This window comes from Tursiops truncatus, chromosome 1 (genome assembly GCF_011762595.2).
Source record: "Tursiops truncatus isolate mTurTru1 chromosome 1, mTurTru1.mat.Y, whole genome shotgun sequence".
Classification (NCBI taxonomy): domain Eukaryota; kingdom Metazoa; phylum Chordata; class Mammalia; order Artiodactyla; family Delphinidae; genus Tursiops; species Tursiops truncatus.
The window spans coordinates 104,602,287-104,625,171 of record NC_047034.1 but is presented as its reverse complement, the minus strand read 5'-3'; the positions used below and the strand labels follow the sequence as shown (position 1 = coordinate 104,625,171).

The window sequence follows — 22,885 nt, the reverse complement described above, 5'->3', positions numbered from 1 at the left end:
TTTAAATAGTTTACTACAAAAAATCAAGTAAACGCAAAGGACAGTAATGCAGGAAACATGGAACGAAAAAACGAAAAGGCATATAAAACACAAAAAGCACAATGACAGAAGTTAAGTCTCTCCTTACCAGTAATTACTTTAAATGTAAATGGATTAAACTCTCCAATCAAAAGACAAAGATTGACAGAATGAATAAAAAATCTTATGATCCAACTATATGCTCTCTACAAGAGACTCACTTGAGGTCCAAAGACACAAACAGATTGAAAGAGAAAGATATTCCATGAAAATAATAACCAAAAGAGAACACAGGCGGCTATACTAATGAGATAAAATAGACCTTAAATCCAAAAAGGTTACAAGAGACAAAGAAGGACATTATATATTAATAAAATCTTCAGTATAGCAAGAATACATAACAATTACGAACATTTATACACCAAATGACAACCACCAAAAATTGACAAAATTGAAGGGAGAAAGGGGCAGACAGCTCTATAATAATAGCTAAAGATTTCAACATCCCACTCACAACAGTGAACAGAACAACCAGCCAGAAGATAATTAAGGAATAGAGGGTTTAACCAACACAATAAACCAACCAAATATGAGACATATATAGAATACTCTACCCAGCAACAGAATACACATTCTCCTCAAGTGCACATGGGACATCTCCCAGGATAGCCCATATGTTAGGTCACAAATTAAGTCTCAATATATCTTAAAAGACTGATGTTGTACTAATTATCTTCTCTGGCAACAACGGGATAAAGTTAGAAATCAATAAGAAAAGAAAAACTGGAAAATTCACAAAATTCTGGACATTAAACATACTTTTAAATAACCAATGGATCAAAGAAGAAATCAAGAAGGAAAATAGAAAATACTTAGAGATGAATGAAAATGAAAACATACATACCAAAACTTATGGGACACAGTGAAATCAGTGCTAAAAGGGAAATTTATAACTATAAATGCTTACATTAAAAAACAAGAAAGATCACAAATCAACAGCAAAACTTGACCACTTAAGGAACTAGAAAAAAAAAAGAACAAAATAAACCCAAAGCTAGCAGAAGGCAGGAAATGATAGAGACTAGAGCAGAGATAAATGAAACAAAGAATAGAAAAACAAAAGAGAAAACCAACTAAAGCAAAAATTGTGTTAAAAGGCATTATCAAGAGAAAAAGAGATAACCTTCAGAATGGGAGAAAATATTTGCAAATTATATATTTTTTCCATTTTATTTTTTTAATAGATCTTTATTGGGGTATAATTGCTTCACAATACTGTGTTAGTTTCTGTTGTACAACAAAGTGAATCAGCCATGTGCATACATATGTCCCCGTATCCCCGCCCTCTTGAGCCTCCCTCCCATCCTCCCTATCCCACCCCTCTAGGTCATCGCAAAGCACCGAACTGATCTCCCTGTGTTACGCTGCTGCTTCCCACTAGCTAATGATTTTACATTCGGTAGTGTACATATGTCGATGTTACTCTCACTTCACCCCAGCTTCCCCCTCCCACCCTGTGTCCTCAAGTCCATTCTCTATGTCTACATCGTTATTCCTGCCCTGCAACTACGTTCATCAGTACCTTTTTTTTTTTTTTTAGATTCCATATATATGTGTTAGAATACGGTATTTGTTTTTCTTTTTCTGACTTACTTCACTCTGTATGACGGACATTAGGTCCATGCACCTCACTGTAAATAACTCAGTTTTGTTTCTTTTTATGGCTGAGTAACATTCCATTGTATATATGTATCACATCTTCTTTATCCATTCATCTGTCGATGGACATTTAGATTGGTTCCATGTCCTGGCTACTGTAAATAGTGCTGCAGTGAAAATTGTGGCACATGTCTCTTTTTGAATTATGGTTTTCTCAGGGTATATATGCCCAGTAGTGGGATTTCTGGGTCATATGGTAGTTCTATTTTTAGTTTTTTAAGGAAACTCCATGCTGTTTTCCATAGTGGTTGTATCAATTTACATTCCCACCAACAGTGCAGGAGGGTTCCCTTCTTACCACACCCCTTCCAGCATTTACTGTTTCTAGATTTTTTGATAATGGCCATTCTGAACAGCGTGAGTTAATACCTCATTGTAGTTTTGATTTGCATTTCTCTAATGATTAGTGATGTGGAGCATCCTTTCATGTGTTTGTTGGCAATCTGTATATCTTCTTTGGAGAAACATCCATTTAGGCCTTCTGCCCATTTTTGGATTGGGCTGTTTGTTTTTTTGATATTGAGTTGCATGAGCTGCTTGTATATTTTGGAGATTAATCCTTTGTCAGTTGCTTCATTTGCAAATATTTTCTCCCATTCTGAGGGTTGTCTTTTTGTCTTTTTTATGGTTTCCTTAGCTGTGCAAAGGCTTTTAAGTTTCATTAGGTCCCATTTGTTTACTTTTGATTTTATTTCCATTTCTCTAGGAGGTGGGTCAAAAACGATCTTGCTGTGATTTATGTCATGGAGTGTTCTGCCTATGTTTTCCTCTAAGAGTTTTATACTGTCTGGCCTTACATTTAGATCTTTAATCCATTTTGAGTTTATTTTTGTGTATGGTGTTAGGAAGTGCTCTAATTTCATTCTTTTCATGTAGCTGTCCAGTTTTCCCAGAACCACTTATTAAAGAGGCTGTCTTTTCTCCACTTTATACTCTTGCCTTCTTTATCAAAAATAAGGTGACCATATGTACATGGGTTTATCTCTGGGCTTTCTACCCTATTCCATGGATCTATATTTCTGTTTTTGTGCCAGTACCATACTGTCTTGATTACTGTAGCTTTGTAGTATAGTGTGGAGTCCAGGAGCCTGATTCCTCCAGCTCCATTTTTCTTTCTCAAGATTGCTTTGGCTATTTGGGGTCTTTTGTGTTTCCATACAAATTGTGAAATTTTTCTTCTAGTTCTGTGAAAAATGCCATTGGTAGTTTGATAGGGATTGCATTGTTTCTGTTGCACAGCAAAGCACATCAGCCATAAGGGATTAATATCCAAAATATATAGAGAACTCCTAAAACTCAACAATAAAAAAAAGGTGATTCAAAAATGGGCCTTGAACAGACATTTCTCCAAAGAAGATATATAAATGGCCAACAAGCACATGAAAAACGATTATAACTACAATTAACAGGAAAAGGATAAATATGAAAATGTAAAACAAAACATCAAAGTCACAAAATGTAGAGGAGGGGGGAAAATGTAGATCTTTCAGAATGTGTTTGAACTTACATGACTATTAAAGAAAATAGATTTAGTTATGCGTCAACATACTTGAAAGCCAGGATAACCACAAATCAAAAACATACAACAGATTCACAAAAACAAAAAAGAAAGGAACTCAAGCATAATACAAAAGAAAATCATCAAACCACAAAGGGAAAAATGAGAACAAAAGTAAATAACAAACACTTATTATAAACTTATAAGAGTTAGGACACTCTAATATTGGCAAAAGAATATACAAAGAGATCAAGGGAGCAAAATAGAATATACAGGATTAAACCTCACATTTATGGTCACCTGGTTTTCCAACAAAGTTACCAAGATAATTGGGTGGGGAAAGGATGGTCTCTCTTTCTTTTCTATTTTATTTTTTAAAATTTTTATTTATTTAGTTATTTTTATTGAAGTATTGTTGATTGACAACATTATGTTAGTTTCAGGTGTATAGCACAGTGATTCAGTTATATATACACACACACATACACATATTCTTTTTCAGATTCTTTTCCTTTATAGGTTATTACAAAATATTGAGTATAGTTCCCTGTGCTATACAGTAGGTTGGTTGGTTATCTTATATATAGTAATGTGTATATGTTATTCCCAACCTCCTAATTTATCCCCTCCCCGTGCCTTTCTCCTTTGGTAATCATAAACTTGTTTTCTATGTCTGTGAGTCTCTTTCTTTTTTTTTTTTTTTTTAAATTTATTTATTTAATTAATTTATTGTTGGCTGGGTTGGGTCTTCACTGCTGTGCATGGGCTTTCTCTAGTTGCGGTGAGCGGGACTACTCTGTTGCAGTGTGCGGGCTTCTCACTGTGGTGGCTTCTCTTGCTGCAGAGCACGGGCTCTAGGTCCGTGGGCTTCAGTAGTCATGGTGCGCAGGCTCAGTAGTTGTGGTGCACAGGCTTAGTTGCTTCATGGCATGTGGGATCTTCCCAGACCAGGGCTCGAACCTCTGTCCCCTACATTGGCAGGCAGATTCTTAACCACTGTGCCACCAGGGAAGTGCCTGTGAGTCCCTTTCTGTTTTGGAAATAAGTTCATTTGTATTTTTTTTTCTTTTTTAGATTTCACATATAAATGACATCATATGATATTTGTCTTTCTCTGTCTTACTTCATTTAGTATGATAATCTCTAGGCCCATCCATGTAGCTACAAATGGCATTATTTCATTTTTTTATGGTTGAGTAACATTCCACTGGTGTGTGTGTGTTTGTGTGTGTGTGTGTGTGTGTGTGTGTACGCAACATCTTCTTTATCTATTCATCTGTTGGTGGACATCTATGTTGTTTCCATGTCTTAGCTATTGTAAATAGTGCTGCAATGAATATTGGGGTAAGAATAGTCTCTTTAACAAATTGTGATGGGAAACTGGATATCTATATGGAAAGAAATATGCCTCCACCTTTACTTCACGCAAATGTTGATATAAAATGGCTCATAGGCCTAAATATAAAAGTTAAACCTGTGTAAAACTTCTGGAAAAAAATCAGTGAAGAAAATCTACATGATCTTACTGTAGACAAAGATTTCTTAAATGACAAACATATACAAATAAGCCATAAAAGAAAAAATTGATATGTTTTCAAAAAGAAAAATTGAATATATAAAAATATCCAATTCATATATTAATTAAAATATTTAAAATGTTAAACATTTTTAACATTATTAAAACTAATTTAAAATGTTCAACATCATTATTTATTAGGGAAAAGAAAGTTAAAACGGGAATGGGATACCACCACATACCTATTAGAATGCCTTAGATTACAATATGTGACAATACCAAGTGTTGGTAAGGATGTGGAACAACTGAAACTCTCACATAGTGCTGGTGGGAATGTAAAATGGTACAGCCACTTTGGAGAAAATTCTGGCAGTTTCTTACCAACATGCACTTGACATATAACTCAACAAGCCCACTCAAAGCTTTTTACCAAGAAATGAAAACATATGTCTACACAAATAACTACGGAAAAATGTTCACAGCTCCTTCATATTTTTAAGAAAAAAATTTGTAGCAGTTTTAGGTTCACAACAAAATTGAGAGCAAGGCATTGAGAGGTATAGAGATTTCCCATATACTGCCTGCTCCCACACATGCAAAGCATTCCTTATAATCAATATCATTCATCTGAATGGTACATCTGTTACCAAGAATGAACCTACATTGACACATCATATTTTTACTCTCCTAAAAATATTCTATGCTCTGCCTATTCATTCATTCCCCCACCCCACCCCTGGAAACCACTGATCTTTACACTATCTCCATAATTTTGCCTTTCCCAGAATGCCATATAGTTGGAATCATACAGTATATAGCCTTTTCAGATTGGCTTTAATTAGTAATATGCATTTAATCTTCCTCCATGTCTTTTCAAAACTTGATAGTTCATTTCTTTTTAGTGCTGAATAATATTCCATTGCCTAGATTTATTTATCTAGTCACCTACTGACGAACATCTTGGTTGCATCCAAGTTTTGGCAATTATGAATAAAACTGCTATAAACATCCACGTATAGATTTTTGTCTGGACATAAGTTTTCAACTCCTTTAGGTAAATACCAAGGATTGAGATTGATGGATCAGATGATAAAAGTATGTTTAGCTCTGTAACCACTGAACTCTCTTCCAAAGTGGTTGTATCATTTCGCATTCCCACCAGCAATGCATGAGAATTCCTGTTGCTCTATATCTTCTAGCATTTGATGTTGTCAGTGTTCTCGATTTTGGCCATTCTAAGGTGTGTTGTCATACCTCATTGTTGTTTCAATTTGCAATTCTCTTATGACATATGATGTGGAGCATCTTTTCACATGCTTATTTGCCATCTTTATATCTTCTTTGATGAAGTTTCTGTTCAGGTCTTTGGCCCATTTTTTAATTGGGTTGTTTGTTTTCTTACTGTTGGGTTTTAAGAGGTCGTTGTATAGTTTGGTTAACAGTACTTTATCAGATGTCTTTTGCAAATATTTTCTCCCAGTCTTTGGCTTGTTTTTTAATTCTATTGACATTGTCTTTCACAGAGCAGAAATTTTTAATTTTAATGAAGTCCAGCTTATCAATTATTTCTTGAGAGGATTGTGTCTTTGTATCTAAAAAGGCATTACCATACTCAAGGTCATCTAGGTTTTCTCCCTGTTGTCTTCTAGAAGCTTTTTAGTTTTGTGTTTTGCATTAAGGTCTATGATCCATTTTGAGTTAATTTTGGGGAAGAGTGTAAGGTCTGTGTCTAGATTCATTTTTTTTTGCAGTGTAGATGTCTAGTTGTTCTGGCATCATTTGTGGGAGAGACTATCTTTGCTCCATTGTATTGCCTTTGGTCCTTTGCCAAAGATCAGTTGACAAATCAGTTATTCATGGGGTTCTCCATTCTCTTCCACTGATTTGTCTATTCTTTCACCTATACCATACTGTCTTGATTACTGTAGCTTTATAGTAAGTCAGATTCAGATAGCATCAGTCCTCCAAATTTGTTCTTTTCCTTCATTATCGTGTTGGCTATTCTAGGTCTTTTGCCTCTCCATATAAAATTTAGAATCAATTTGTCAATATCCATAAAACAAATGCCAGAATTTTTACTGGGATTGCACTGAATCTATAGACCAATTTGGGATGAAGCGACATCTTAACAATATTGAGTCTTCTTATCCATGTACATGGAGTATCTCTTCATTTATTTAGTTCTCTTTTGATATCTTTCATTAAAGTTTTGTAGTTTTCCTCATATAAACTTTGCACATATTTTCCTAGATTTATATCTAACTATTTTATTTGGAGGGGTTGCTAATGTAAATAGTATTGTGTTTTTAATTTCAAATTCTACTTGTTCATCGTTGGTGTGAAGGAAAGCAATTGACTTTTGTGCAATAACCTTGTACACCTTTATTTTTTAATAGCTCCAACTAGAAGCATCCCAAATGTCCATGAACAGGTAAATAGATAAACATGTTGTGTTTATCCATACAATGGAATGCTACTCCACAATATAAAGATATTAACTGCAGATACACTCCACAACATGAACAAATCTCAAAAATCCACAATGTGGACAAATCTCAAAAACATTACACTGAGCAAAAGAAGATTCAAAAGAGTTTCTACTGTATGATTACATACATATATAACTTCAGAAAATACAAAGCTAATTTACAGTGACAGAAAATAGATCAATTTTCTAGGGCTGATGGGATGGGAGTGATTGGGAGAGGACATAAGGGAATTTTTTGAAGTGATGAAAATGAACATCTTGATTCTGATGGTGATTACACAGATGTGTAAATTTGTCAAATTCCTTTCACTTAAACAAGCTCATGTGGTTTCTATAATTACAACTGCACACTAACTGAGAGAGACTTAAAGAAAGAACAGGAGGCTGCCTGGCAAACCAGTAGGGAAGTGCTTTCCAGGAGAAAGAACAGTGTGTACAAAGTTACTGAAGTATGAGGAAGTGTGACACATGTGACAGGCCTTGTTAATCGGTGTTACAGATTCCATGAATCATAGAAAATGTACATTTTTACAGAAAGACTATTTTCTTTAAACTGTGTCTAGTATGGCTTTAGATTTTCTAATACTATAAGGAAAAGGCAACATTTTCCAAAAGTTCTCCCCACTTGAACATGAGGAAAACTGTGCTTAACCAAAACCAAAGGGAAAAAGTAGACATTATTTTCTAGAATGTTTATTAAAAAAAATTTTTTTTTACCAAATTTAGGTTGAAAAACTCAAGCTGTTGTCAATCACTCCCGACCACCACCAATGCCACATCAGTGTTTGATACAGAAGAGACTTCAGCAGGTCACTCCATAGCAGCAAAAGTTCACATCAAGCCTAGTGTATTAGACACGCCTGGTACACTCAGGTATCCCCATAGGAATTTCTGCAACTTAGGAAGAGCTAGAGATACTTCTACTGGGAATTAGAGAATGCATTTAAAAATTTAAAAATAGGGGGCTTGGGCTTCCCTGGTGGCACAGTGGTTGAGAGTCCGCCTGCCAATGCAGGGGATGCGGGTTCGTGCCCCGGTCCGCGAAGATCCCACATGCCGCGGAGCAGCTGGGCCCGTGAGCCATGGCCGCTGGGCCTGCGCGTCCGGAGCCTGTGCTCCGCAACTGGAGAGGCCACAACAGTAAGAGGCCCGTGTACCAAAAAAAAAAAAAAAAAAAAAAAAAATTTAAAAATAACCCACACCTTATAAATGCTGATCCTTCCAGAGAGTCTGCCTGTATAAAATTCAGGACATATATTATCTCTGGAATCAGAAACTAAAAGTTGCGAAACTAAAAGAGAAAAACAACTAGTAAACAACTAGGAGAAAATGTTTACCTTGAGCGCAATCACAAAAGCACAAATGAAAACATTCAGGAGACTTTTTTTTCCCTTAAACTAGTAAGAAAAAGTAAAAAGATAATTCCAAATATCAGCAAGGGTACAGTGAAACATACTCTCACCTTGCTAATTGCAGTACAAATTTATATAACTTTTTTTTTAATGTTTAAAAAGAAATTTGGCAGTGTGAAACAAGACCCATACCTTTTTTTACCATGGAGCTCACTTGTAGAGGTTTATCCTAAGGATATGTCTAGATGAAACAATAACTTTTTGATGAAAGATTTTCACTGTAACAGTGTTTATGATAGTGGAAAAACTGGAAGCCACTTGAAGTCCAACAACATGGAAATGATTGAATTGTGGTGTGGCATGTGCTATGGATGTACAGTAGTGGAGAAACACATTTATTCTATAATGTGAAGTGAAATGGAGAATACAAAATTAAATTACTCTGTGACTGCAACTGTGTTTAAAAACTTGTGTTTCTGAAGAAAGACTAGAAGGGAATAAAACGCTAAACTGGGTTAGGTGAAGGACTTATGAATAATTTTTTCTATTTCTTAAGCTTTTTTTTTTTTTTTTTTTTTGCGGTACGCGGGCCTCTCACTGCTGTGGCCTCTCCCAGCCACTCCACGGCATGTGGGATCCTCCCGGACCAGGGCACGAACCCGTGTCTCCTGCATCGGCAGGCGGACCCTCAACCACTGTGCCACCAGGGAAGCCCTCTTAAGCTTTTTGTAATATTTTATTATTTTTATAATAGACTAAATGAATGGGAGTTCTGAATCTTCTGAGTTAAGGAAGATGAAAAAAGAAAGGACTAAACAAATCACTGAATTAAAAACTGCAGAAGAAACCTTCCATCTCATTATGAGGAAACTGACTATAACATGATCATCAAAATAACATGAAAACTGATTAATCTAGTAGAAATGTAAAAATATATTCTACATTTCGGGACATCAGATTCAACCCTAGGAAGGAGGAAGAACTCATAACTTTCATTCAAAAGTCCAGGATTAGAGTTCAGGCTCTACCATTTAATACATGTGTAATATCAGGCAATTACTTAAAGATATGTTTACCTATGTGTAAAAGGATACTGGTGATGCTCCCCTGACTCACCACTGGGAGAGTTGTAAAAATTACCCGAGAGAACACAAGTGAAAGTCTTTTGTAAACAAAGTACTGGCTATGGACATTTCTCAGAATTCATTGTTTGCACTAAGTTTCGACCACACCAACCTCCTCAGGAGGTTGAGTCAGGAATAGAGTCACATTAGACATGCTATGGCCTTGGAAGAATGTCTATAGAGGCTGACCCACTATCAGCTTAACTTCAAATTGGTCCAGTCACCCATTGGGATTTCCATAAGTGATCACTGTGGGGTGGGGTGGGGGGGTGGAGAAGGCCTGAGCAGAGTTCTCTCTATTTTCTTTGAGGAAAAAGATGAAGCAAGAAGGCAACAGAGAGATCTTCTTTAGAGGAGAGAAGAACCTGTAATGTTGATAACCAAACTTCCCTCCAAGGTGAATATCTATCTGGCAATGATCAAGAGGTAGAGTCCAACCTAGCTTCCTACCAAAAAGAATGGTCTTTCCTACTGATGCCAAGTAGACTGGTCTCCTTGAAATGACAGGGCAGTGGAGCAGACAGCAGACAGATACGTGTCAGCAGGTGAGCAGAGGAAAAGGAGCCGAAGTTTTGCAGTCAACTGTAAACTCTTAAATGTTGAGAGAAAGTTTAATGGAGATGAGAGAAGCTAGGCATCCCAGAGGCTCTAGTAATAATACTCTCTCAGAACAGAAGTCTTGTGAAATTTTGTATAGTTTGCTTCCTAAAACTTTTTGCTCTGCCAGCTGGCTGAAGGGAGAGGGGTTCTCTACACACTGACCTCCAGTTTTGGTTATATTGATAAGTCATGGCACAGCAATGACATTGCTTCCAAAAGAATTTTCTTGGCTTGACTTTATAATTGATTGTCTTCTCAGTTGGCAAGCAGACCTGCTCATCCCTGAAACAAGACTAATGAATTCTGATTCGGTTGCCAAATATGTTCAGAAATTCTAATTTCATTTATTTAACATTTATATCTCAATTAGTGCCAAGCACTACGCTAAACACTGTGCAAATATTAACTCCTAATCTGACAGGACAGGCCCTTCTTTCTGTCGAGTCACAGTGGTGTCCCGACACAGACAGGGCGGCAATTTTGAATGGCTTCACAGTAACTGGAAACATTACCTTGTTTAGTCCCCACCAATTGCAGACAATTTCACAGTGCGTTCTCTGGGGCTCTGTCCTGTTGGGATGTAAATGGCTTCTCTCTTGTCCCTAGGGAGGCTGGCCATTAGAAATGCTTTCCTTTACTTGAATTGATCCCACCACTCTTTTATCTCATCTCCCTCCCCGATGTTTCTATTTTTTCCGTCTGCGAGCCTGACAAGCATATTATAAGACAGATCTGCTACTCTGTGATATACATGTCTAGTTTTCAAAAATCTTCAATCAAATTTTAGTCCCTCGAGCCTTCTTTTTCTGCTTTCCACTCTTTTTTTTATTGGTTAACACCTTTCTAATAGTCAGGTGTCCAGAACCGTATCATCTTATCACTTTGCAGGTTCAGTTTCCAGGTGCTGTTTACTGTGACTCTAGGGCTTTTGAGGCATTTCTGCCTTTCACTGGATATCTCTGTTTCCAATCATTTATCTCCAGGCACTTAGCTCCTTCCTATGTTAAACTTTAGTTATTTTCTGCTTCAAATTTCTAGTCTTACTGGGTTTCTTTCTATTATTGCTTGTCAATCTGTAATACATACAACAATTCCAAGTTTGTAATTACCTGATAATGTAATTCCTATGTTACTTAATTCTTCAAAATCACTTTAAAAAGTGAATAAGGACCTACAACAGCTAACAGTATTATATTAATAAAGCTAAAAGAGCTAACATGTACTGAACACTTTCCACCTTCCAGGCACCATGCTAAGCACTTTCGTGTACTCACTCTTACAGTAAATCATAATCTATAGGTGCTATTGTCATCCTCTTTTTACAGATATAGAAACCTGAGGCTTAGAAAAAATTAAGTAACTTGCTCAAAGGCACAAAGCTAGTAACTGAAAAGACCAGGATTTGAACCCAGATGGTGGACTTAATCATCAACCTACATTGTTTTCACCTGCATTTAATAAGGGCCATATGCAAAGAAGCTTTATTTAGCTTTATCAATGAAAAAGCCTTGATAATGAGCTTACTCTTTATAAAGAGTACTTCAGTTACATTATGGAGGATGAAGGCAGTTACTCCACAGAGACACACCAAACATAGACATGTAAGGAGACTTCAGAGGTGACCTAGTCCAGGTGTCTTCCTTAAAGGGGGAGGACTCTGAGGCACAGTTATATAAATGACTTGACTAAGTTTACAGAATTAGTTCACAGCAGAGCACGGATTCCAGCGCTGCTTCCACCCCAAGGTCCTGCCTCCAAGTTGGGGGGAAGCAGCTCCCAGGGAGCCACCCAGGTGCCAGTGCTTTCTGAGCCAGAGGACCGGAGCCCACCAGTGCTATATCTCACTTAAGAATGAAGACTGGCATTTTGCTGCCCCATTGTTGCCTCTGCTATCAGCCACATGTCTGTCTCTAGTTAAGGCCTAGGCCAGCCCTGCGCCCTAAGCATGGCCCGACATCGAGGACAGCCCACCAAGGCTGGCCAGATCACCAGCACTGCACTATCACTCTTCACTCTGTCTCCTCTGCCTATGTGCTCTCCCCATCTCTACTTACTTGCCTTAAGCTGTCAGCCCTCCAAGGTTCAGGCCTTCCCCACACACTCCCCAAAATCCTCTCTAACTACCTCAGGTTAAAATGATCTCTCCCACCTCAAAACACTAGAACTCTTATTTCCCAGGCCACTCATACACCACTTATTATATGCTGCCTGATATTGTCTGTTTGGTACCTTTTATCTAAGAGCCTGGATTTCCTGGAGGGCAGAGGTCATCTCTTATTCATCATTGTATTCACCACACTGCTTAGTCTAAGGCCCAGAACAAAATAGGTGTTCTATAAATGTTGATTGATTTATTGTACGTGGAAATGAAAATGACTTCCTTGCTTCTGTGGTAACCGAAGAAAAGAAAGTAACTTTTCTGAGACCCAAGAGATCAACTGAGGAAATACTTTCAGAGCCCTTGAAAGAAAAATAATTTGGAGTACTTGTAATCATATGCACAAGACTGTGTATGACTTGCTAAAATAGCTAAAAAATGTTCAACTTGTTATGGGGTATTAAGCAGACAAGAAACAACAACAACCAATGATTACACTATAGATTTGGATGCTTAAACATATTTTTCATTGAATTTTTCAAACCAGTTATATACATATGGATGTGGCTTGAAAATTAGACTGGTTATTCACCAACAGATTACCAAAGCTAGAGAAAACCAAAAATTGCAATCCTGAAATTCTCAATATGTAGTGCTGTTATTTTACTAGGTTTGAACATTCTTTTGGGATGAGTCAACGTATTTCCATAACCTGCCTCATTAGAGTAACATCTTAAACACTGAGAAGCTAACGCTCTGAATTGTACCTATAGAAGAACTAATCTAACCTCAATTCAAAATCTTTCACTTGCTTTCTTCCACTGGCTTTATTTGGCTTATTTTTATCCTCCTACAACTGATCTGAAAATCTTTTGACTAACTTTTTCTGATATCTTCATATTATTTATCAACAGACTAGTCATTTGGACTGTAGCCAATCTGGTCAATATACTGTACTGTATTTTGATTGGCAACTATTGAATAAATTGGATCTTGTCATTGTCTAACATACCTTTCACTCTGTATCATAGAAGGGTAGAAATCTAGAATTAGAAGGGATTTTAGAGATCAACTCATCTACTTCTCTAATTTTATAGGGAGATAAGGAAAGATGAGAAAGATTAGATAACTTGCACAAAGCCATACATTTTTACTGACAACAATCAATAAAAAATTTATTTTTATTATAGAATAGGCTCCTTGTCATCTAACAATTAATGTGGTTGGCAATAAACTTTCAAAATGTTTTAAAAATTATTGTGTGGTAGGATTATACTCTGGATAGAAAATAGAAATAATTATAGAAATAATAATATAGAAGTAATAATAGAAATAATCTCAATCCACAGATGATGAAACTCCTTAATAACAAAGACAGGCTTTAAAAGATGTGGCTGGAGGGGTGGTAGAGCCATGTGATGTCTGCAGGGTTCACGCCCTGCAGAAAAAGGACTACCTGTGAAATCAGTTTAGTTTGTCTTCAGTATTCCCAATCTACCTTTCTGTGGTCTTTCCCCTCTCATTAGTGACTTCGTCCCTCCTCAACCCCTATTTCAGGTGTTCTATGCCTAGCCAGCCTCTTGCCTCTATCAAAGCAGGAATTAGGCATTCACTAATTCAGTGTGGATAAATTTTAACCTATTATTTTAACCAGACTTTTCTATCTTAAATGAGTCTGTGACAATTCTTACATCAAGTAAGTGGAAAAATATCTTTGGAGTTCCTAAAATCACACTATTCATAAAGCCAGTGAGGATCTATAGGTGACTTAGTTATATGTAGGTAATAAGTAAGGATCTGTCAGAGGAATAACCTATCTTTCCTTACTCCTACCTTTTAGATGGCAACTTCTTCCCTTAGGAGGATAAAACAGGCTCTGGTGACCATTCCTAAGAGTAGATTGAGACAGAAGAATTTATGTCCCATTGTCATGAGCATCTCCTGGCTATGAAATCAGTTTTTTCTTGACCTAGGTCTTCTTGGCAGGCAGATTTTCCCCTATCACCTCCCCAGCAATTAAACTAGTTGATTATAAGCCAGCTTTCTGGGAAATCCAACCACACACAGAGGAGAAGGTGATGTGAAGATGGAGCAGAGAGTTAAAGATGCTGGCCTTGAAGACTGATGTAGTCACAAGCCTAGAAATGCTGGCAGCCACTAGCAGCTGGACGAGATACTCCAAGTAATTTCTAGGCGTGGATCACATGGGGAGGCACTGATTTAGCCGTGCGGCTGACAGGGTCTTGGTGCTCTGGTCGGGTGTCAGGCCTGTGCCTCTGAGGTGGGAGAGCTAAATTCAGGGCACTGATCCACCAGAGACCTCCCGGCTCCACACAATATCAAGCGGCAAAAGCTCTCCCAGAGATCTCCATCTCAACGCTAAGACACAGCTGCACTCAACGACCAGCAAGCTACACTGCAGGACACCCTATTACAAACAATTAGCAAGACAGGAACACAACTCCACCCATTAGAAGAGAGGCTGCCGAAAATCATAATAAGGTCACAGACACCGCAAAACACACCACCAGACGTGGTCCGGCCCACCAGAAAGAAAAAACCCAGCCTCATCCACAAGAACACAGGCACTAGTCCCCTCCACCAGGAAGCCTACACAACCCACTGAACTAACCTTAGCCACTGGGGGCAGACACCAAAAACAACGGGAACTAAGAAACTGCAGCCTGCAAAAAGGAGACCCCAAACACAGTAAGTTAAGCAAAATGAGAAGACAGAGAAACACACAGCAGATGAAGGAGCAAGGTAAAAACACACCAGACCAAACAAATGAAGAGGAAATAGGCAGTCTACCTGAAAAAAGAATTCAGAGTAACTATAGTAAAGATGATCCAAAATCTTGGAAAGAGAATGGAGAAAATACAAGAAATGCTTAACAAGCATTTGTTTGCTCTTTACTTTACCTAGAAGAAGTAAAGAGCAAACAAACAATGATGAAGAACACAATAAAGGAAATTTAAAATTCTCTAGAAGGAATCAATAGCAGAATAACTGGGCCAGAAGAACGGATAAGTGACCTGGAATAAAAAATAGTGGAAATCACTACTGCAGAGCAGAATAAAGAAAAAAGAATGAAAAGAATTGAGGACAGTCTCAGAGACTTCTGGGACAAAATTAAATGCACCAACATTTGAATTATACAAGTCCCAGAAGAAGAAGAAAAAAAGAAAGGGACTGAGAAAATATTTGAAGAGATTATAGTTGGAAACTGCCCTACTAAGGAAAAGGAAATAGTTAACCAAGTCCAGGAAGCACAGAGAGTCCCATACAGGATAAATCCAAGGAGAAACACGCCAAGACACATATTAATCAAACTATCAAAAATTAAATACAAAGAAAAAATATTAAAAGCAGCAAGGGAAAAACAACAAATAACACATAAGGGAATCCCCATAAGGTTAACAGCAGATCTTTCAGCAGAAACTCTGCAAGCCAGAAGGGAGTGGCAGGAACTATTTAAAGTGATGAAGGAGAAAAACCTACAACCAAGATTACTCTACCCAGCAAGGATCTCATTCAGATTTGATGGAGAAATTAAAAGATTTACAGACAGGCAAAAGCTAAGAGAATTCAGTACCACCAAAGCAGCTTTACAACAAATGCTAAAGGAACTACTCTAGGCAGGAAACATAAAAGACCTACAATAACAAACCCAAAACAATTTAAAAAATGGTAATAGGAACACACATATTGATAACTACCTTAAATATAAATGGATTAAATGCTCCAACCAAAAGACATAGACTGGCTGAATGGATACAAAAACAAAACCCATACGTATGCTGTCTACAAGACACCCACTTCAGACCTAGGGACACATACAGACTGAAAGTGAGGGGATGGAAAAAGATATTCCATGCAAATGGAAATCAAAAGAAAGCTGGAGTAGCAATTCTCATATCAGACAAAATAGACTTTAAAATAAAGACTATTACAAGAGACAAGGAAGGACATTATATAATGATCAAGGGATCAATCCAAGAAGAAGTATAACAATTGTAAATATTTATGAACCCAACATAGGAGCACCTCAATAAATAAGGCAAATGCTAACAGCCATAAAAAGGGAAATTGACAGTAACACAATCGTAGTAGGGGACTTTAACACCCCACTTCCACCAATGGCAGATCATCAAAAATGAAAATAAATAAGGAAACACAAGCTTTAAATGATACATTAAAAATGAGATGGACTTAATTGATATTTATAGAAAATCCCATCCAAAATCAACAGAATACAGTTTCTTCTCAAGTGCTCATGGAACATTCTCCAGGATAGATCATATGTTGGGTCACAAATCAAGCCTTGGTAAAATTAAGAAAATTGAAATTGTATCAAGTATCTTTTCTGATCACAATGCTACGAGACTAGATATTAATTACAGGAAAAAATCTGTAAAAAATACAAACACATGGAGGCTAAACAATATACTTCTTACTAACCAAGAGATCACTGAAGAAATCAGAGGAAATCAAAAAATACCTAGAAACAAATGACAATGAAAACACAATGACCCAAAACCTATAGGATGCAGCAAAAGCAGTTCTAAGAGGGAAGGTTATAGCAATATAATCCTACCTCAAGAAACATCTCAAATAAACAACCTAAACTTACACCTGAAGTAATTAGAGAAAGAAGAACAAAAGCCTTCAAAATTAGCAGAAGGAAAGAAATCATAAAGATCTGATCAGAAATAAATGAAGAAAACAGTAGCAAAGATCAATAAAACTAAAATCTGGTTCTTTGGAAGATAAACAAAATTGATAAACCATTAGCCAGACTCATCAAGAAAAAAAGGAAGAAGACTCAAATCAATAGAATGAGAAATGAAAAAGGGGAAATAACAACTGACACTGCAGAAATACAAAGGATCATGAGAGATTACTATAAGCAACCATATACCAAAAAAATTGACAACCTGGAAGAAATGGACAAATTCGTAGAAAAGCACAACCTTCCAAGACTGAACCAGGAAGAAATAGAAAATATAAGCAAACCAATCACAAGCACTGAAATTGAAACTGTGATTAAAAATCTTCCAACAAACAAAAGCCCAGGACCAGATGCTTCACAGGCAAATTCTATCAAACATTTAGAGAAGGGCTAACACCTATCCTTCTCAACCTCTTCCAAAATATGCCAGCGGGAGGAACACTCCCAAACTCATTCTACAAGGCCACCATCACCCTGATACCAAAACCAGACAAAGATGTCACAAAGAAAGAAAACTACAGGCCAGTATCACGGATGAACATAGATGCAAAAATTCTCAACAAAGTACTAGCAAACAGTATCCAACAGCACATTAAAAGGATCATACACCATGATCAAGTGGGGTTTACCCCAGGAATGCAAGGACTCTTCAATATAGGCAAATCAATCAATGTGATACACCATATTAACAAATTGAAGAGAAAAACCATATGATCAGCTCAATAGATGCAGAAAAAGCTTTTGACAAAATTCAACACCCATTTATGATAAAAACCCTCCAGAAAGTAGGCATAGAGGGAAGTTACCTCAATATAATAAAGGCCATATATGACAAACCCACAGCAAACATCATCCTCAATGATGAAAAACTGAAACCATTTCCACTAGGATCAGGAACAAGACAAGGTTGCCCACTCTCACCACTGTTATTCTACGTAGTTTTGGAAGTTTTAGCCACAGCAATCAGAGAAGAAAAAGAAATAAAAGGAATACAAATCAGAAAAGAAGAAATAAATCTGTCACTGTTTGCAGATGACATGATACTACACATAGAGAATCCTAAAGATGCTATCAGAAAACTACTAGAGCTAATCAATGAATTTGGTAAAGTAGCAGGATACAAAATTAATGCAAAGAAATCTCTTGCATTCCTATACAATAATGATGAAAAATCTGAAAGTGAAATTAAGGAAACACTCCCATTTACCATTGAAACAAAAAGAACAAAATACCTAGGAATAAACCTACCTAGGGAGACAAAAGACCTGTAGCAGAAAACTATAAGACACTGATGAAAGAAATTAAAGATGATACAAACAGATGGAGAGATATACCATGTTCTTGGACTGGAAGAATCAACATTGTGAAACTACTATGCTTCCCAAAGCAATCTATAGATTCAAAGCAACCCCTATCAAACTACCACTGGCATTTTTCACAGAGCAAGAACAAAACCTTTCACAATTTGTATGGAAACACAAAAGACCCCGGATAGACAAAGCAATCTTGAGAACAAAAAACGGAGCTGGAGGAATCAGGCTCCTGGACTCCACACTATACTACAAAGCTACAGTAATCAAAACAGTATGATACTGCCGCCAAAACAGAAATATAGATCAGTGGAACAGGATAGAAAGCCCAGAGATAAACCCACACACATATGGTCACCACATTTTTTGATAAAGGAGGCAAGAATATACAGTGTAGAAAAGACAGCCTCTTCAATAAGTGGTGCTGGGAGAACTGGACAGCTACATGTAAAAGAATGAAATTAGAACACTCCCTAACACCATACACAAAAATAAACTCAAAATGGATTAAAGGCCTAAAGGTAAGGCCAGACACTATCAAACTCTTAGAGGAAAACATAGGCAGAACACTCTATGACATAAATCATAGCAAGATCCTTTTTGACCCACCTCCTAGAGAAATTGAAATAAAAACAAAAATAAACAAATGGGACCTAATGAAACTTAAAACCTTTTGCAGAGCAAAGGAAAACATAAACAAGGTGAAAAGACAACCCTCAGAATGGGAGAAAATATTTGCAAATGAAGCAACTGACAAAGCAGCTCATGCAGCTCAATATCAAAAAAACAAACAACCCACTCCAAAAATGGGCAGAAGACCTAAACAGACATTTCTCCAAAGAAGATATACAGGTTGCCAACAAACACATGAAAGGATGCTCAACATCACTAATCATTAGGAAAATGCAGATCAAAACTACAATGAGCTATCACCTCATACCAGTCAGAATGACCATCATGAAAAAATGTACAAACAGTAAATGCTGGAGAGGGTGTATAGAAAAGGGAACCTTCTTGCACTGTTGGTGGGAATGTAAATTGATACAGCCACTATGGAGAACAGTATGGAGGTTCCTCATAAAACTAAAAATAGAACTACCATATGACCCAGCAATCCCACTACTGGGCATATACCCTGAGAAAACCATAATTCAAAAAGAGTCATGTACCACAATGTTCATTGCAACTGTTTACAATAGCCAGGACATGGAAGCAACCTAAGTGTCCATCGACAGATGAATGGATAAAGAAGATGTGGCACATATATACAATGGAATATTGCTCCGCCATAAAATGTAATGAAATTGAGTTATTTGTAATGAGGTGGATGGACCTAGAGTCTGTCATACAGAGTGAAGTAAGTCAGAAAGAGAAAAACAAATACCAGGTTCTAACACATATATATGGAATCTAAAAAAAAAAAAAAAAAGAAAGATTAAGAAGAACCGAGGGGCAGGAGAGGAATAAAGAGGCAGATGTTGAGAATGGACTTGAGGACATGGGGAGGGGGAAGGGTAAGCTGGGATGAAGTGAGAGAGAGGCATGAACTTATGTATACTGCCAAATGTAAAATAGATAGCTAGTGGGAAGCAGTTGCATAGCACAGGAGATCAGCTCCGTGCTTTGTGACCACCTAGAAGGGTGGGATAGGAAGGGTGGGATAGGGAGGGTGGGAGGGAGACGCAAGAGGCAGGAGATATGGGGATATATATATATATATATACGTATAGCTGCTTCAATTTGTTATAAAGCAGAAACACACCATTGTAAAGCAATTATACTCCAATAAAGATGTTAAAAAAAAAAGTCAGCTTTCCACCAATCCTCATTATTATCTATTTCCCAAATCATATTTTGCACTTTCTACCATATAGTATAATCATTATATTAATAGTTTCATGACATGATCATAATACTTTTTCCATCATTCTGGAATAAAACACATGCTACTTTTATTATTTCCACCATGGATACAATTTCTGAAAATAAGATATGACATGGCAGAATATATTTTCACTCACAGGTATCACTGAACTGTATCTTATAATTAAGACCATGAAATTTACCTGACTACTCTATAATGTGGATTTATAATCATAATAACTTACATTTCTCTAATACTTTACAATTTACACTGATTATAATTTCACATTATATTACAACTTACAATGACTCCCTGAGATAGAGGAAAGAGAGCAATTATTATTATCATGTCAATTTAACAGTTAAAGAGATTGAGACTCTGAATGTGTCATTTGCTTGGTGGCACTGGCCTCCTTACCTTTATTACTTCTCCTAGAAGGGAAAAGAGAGAGCGGAAACTAATATTTGGTGAGGATCTATTATGTATTAGGTACCTGGTTAGAAACTTTTCACACACATCATCTTCAGCAACTTGCCCAGATTCCAACTGCTAGTAAATATGGAACTGGACACTTCTTTCTTCCCCCATCCTGAACCTCATGACTGATCATCTGAATTACTGTCTCATCAACACCTTTGAATCTCCTTACACTCTAGTACTTCCATCATATTCACTTAGAAAAACACAGCTTATATCACTCTTATAATTTACTTTCTGTGCTTCTATACCTAGGCATCAGTTTGTTGCTTCGAGAAAAACCACACAGCTACAAATTCATTTTGTCTAAATGCAGCTCTGCCCTGTCTCTTTCATTCATTCTTGGTCAGTTCCTCCTCAGTTCTCTTCCACAGTTATTCCATTCTTCATGACTCACATTGCTTTCACTCTTAGCAGATAATCAGAGGCCCTTTTCATCACAAAAGCCATCAGTAATTATTTTCTTCAGCTTCCAGAATGTCTAACTACAAATTTAATCATAATAAAATGGCTCTCTCCTTCCTTTCTTCCTTCAGTCTCAAAGAATGTGTCCCTCTTCCTATTCTAGAATAAATTCATTTGTTCTTTTGACCCATCCTTATTCTCAGAATTTCTGGGATCTGTCATTTTACCCCACCACACACCCTAATGCCTTAGGCCCCAAACAAGCTCAGATCTCTCACATTTTGAGAAAAATGTACTCCTCTTAGCCTCAAGATTCCTCTTGTTACCATAAATCCCCTTTTCCCTCTTGTTAACCAAACTATAAAAAAAAAAGCAAAAATGCCCACTCTCACCACTTTTATTCAACATAGTTTTGGAAGTCCTAGCCACAGCAATCAGAGAAGAAAAAGAAATAAAAGGAATCCAAATTGGGAAAGAAGAAGTAAAATTGTCACTGTTTGCAGATGACATGATACTATGCATAGAAAATCCTAAAGATGCCACCAGAAGACTACTAAAGCTCATCAATGAATTCCATAAAGTTGCAGGATACAAAATTAATACACAGAAATCTGTTGCATTTCTGTACACGACCAATGAAGTATCAGAAAGAGAAATTAAGGAAACAATCTCATTTACCATCACATCAAAGAGAAAAAAATACCTAGAAATAAAACTACACTGATTAAAGAAATTAAAAACAACACAAATAGATGGAAAGAAATACTGTGGTCTTGGAATGGAAAAAAATCAATATTGTTCAAGTGACTATACTACCCAAGGCAATATACAGATTCAATGCAATCCCTATCAAATTACCAATGACATTCTTCACAAAACTAGAACAAATAAGTTTAAAATTTGTATGGAAACACAAAAGACCTTGAATAGCCAAAACAATCTTGATAAAGAAGAACAGAACTGAAGTAATCATGCTCCCTGACTTCAGACTATACTACAAAACTACAGTAATCAAAACAGTATGTTACTGGCACAAAAACAGACACATAGATCAATGGAACAGGATAGAGTCCCAAAATAACCCCCCCACACTATGGTCCATTAATCTATGACAAAGGAGGCTAGAATACACAATTGAGAAAAAACAGTCTCTTCAATAAATGGTGCTGGGAAAACTGGACAGCTATGTAAAAGAATTAAACTAGAACGTTCTCTAACACCACACACAAAAATAAACTCAAAATGGATTAAAGACCTAAATGTAAGACCAGACACTATAAAACTGTTAGAGGAAAATATAGGCAGAACACTGTCTGACATAAATTGCAGCAATATCTTTTTGGATCCACCTCCTAGAGTAATGATAATAAAAACAAAAATAAACAAATGGGACCTAATTAAACTTAAAAGTTTTTGCACAGCAAAGGAAACCATAAACAAAATAAAAAGACAACTATCAGGATAGGAGAAAATATTTGCAAATGAAGCAACTGACAAGGGTTTAATCTCCAAAATACACAAACAGCTCATGCACCTCAATATGAAAAAAACAAATAACCCAGTCAAAAAATGGGTGGAAGACCTAAATAGACACTTCTCCAAAGGAGACATACAGATGGACAAAAACCACATGACAAGATTCTCAACATTACTACTTATTAGAGAAATGCAAAGCAAAACTACA

General features: G+C 36.7%; 1 long non-coding RNA gene across 1 annotated transcript in view; it reads right to left on the bottom strand.

Moving 5' to 3' along the window:
• Positions 1-13,794: 13,794 nt before the first annotated feature.
• LOC141275696 (uncharacterized) overlaps positions 13,795-22,885 on the bottom strand; it is an 86,159-nt gene continuing 77,068 nt past the window's right edge. The window contains exons 2-3 of the long non-coding RNA XR_012323901.1: positions 14,247-14,302; positions 13,795-13,851 (exon numbers count right to left, since the gene is read on the bottom strand). This is a non-coding gene — a long non-coding RNA (uncharacterized lncRNA). The remainder of the gene's footprint in view (positions 13,852-14,246; positions 14,303-22,885) is intronic.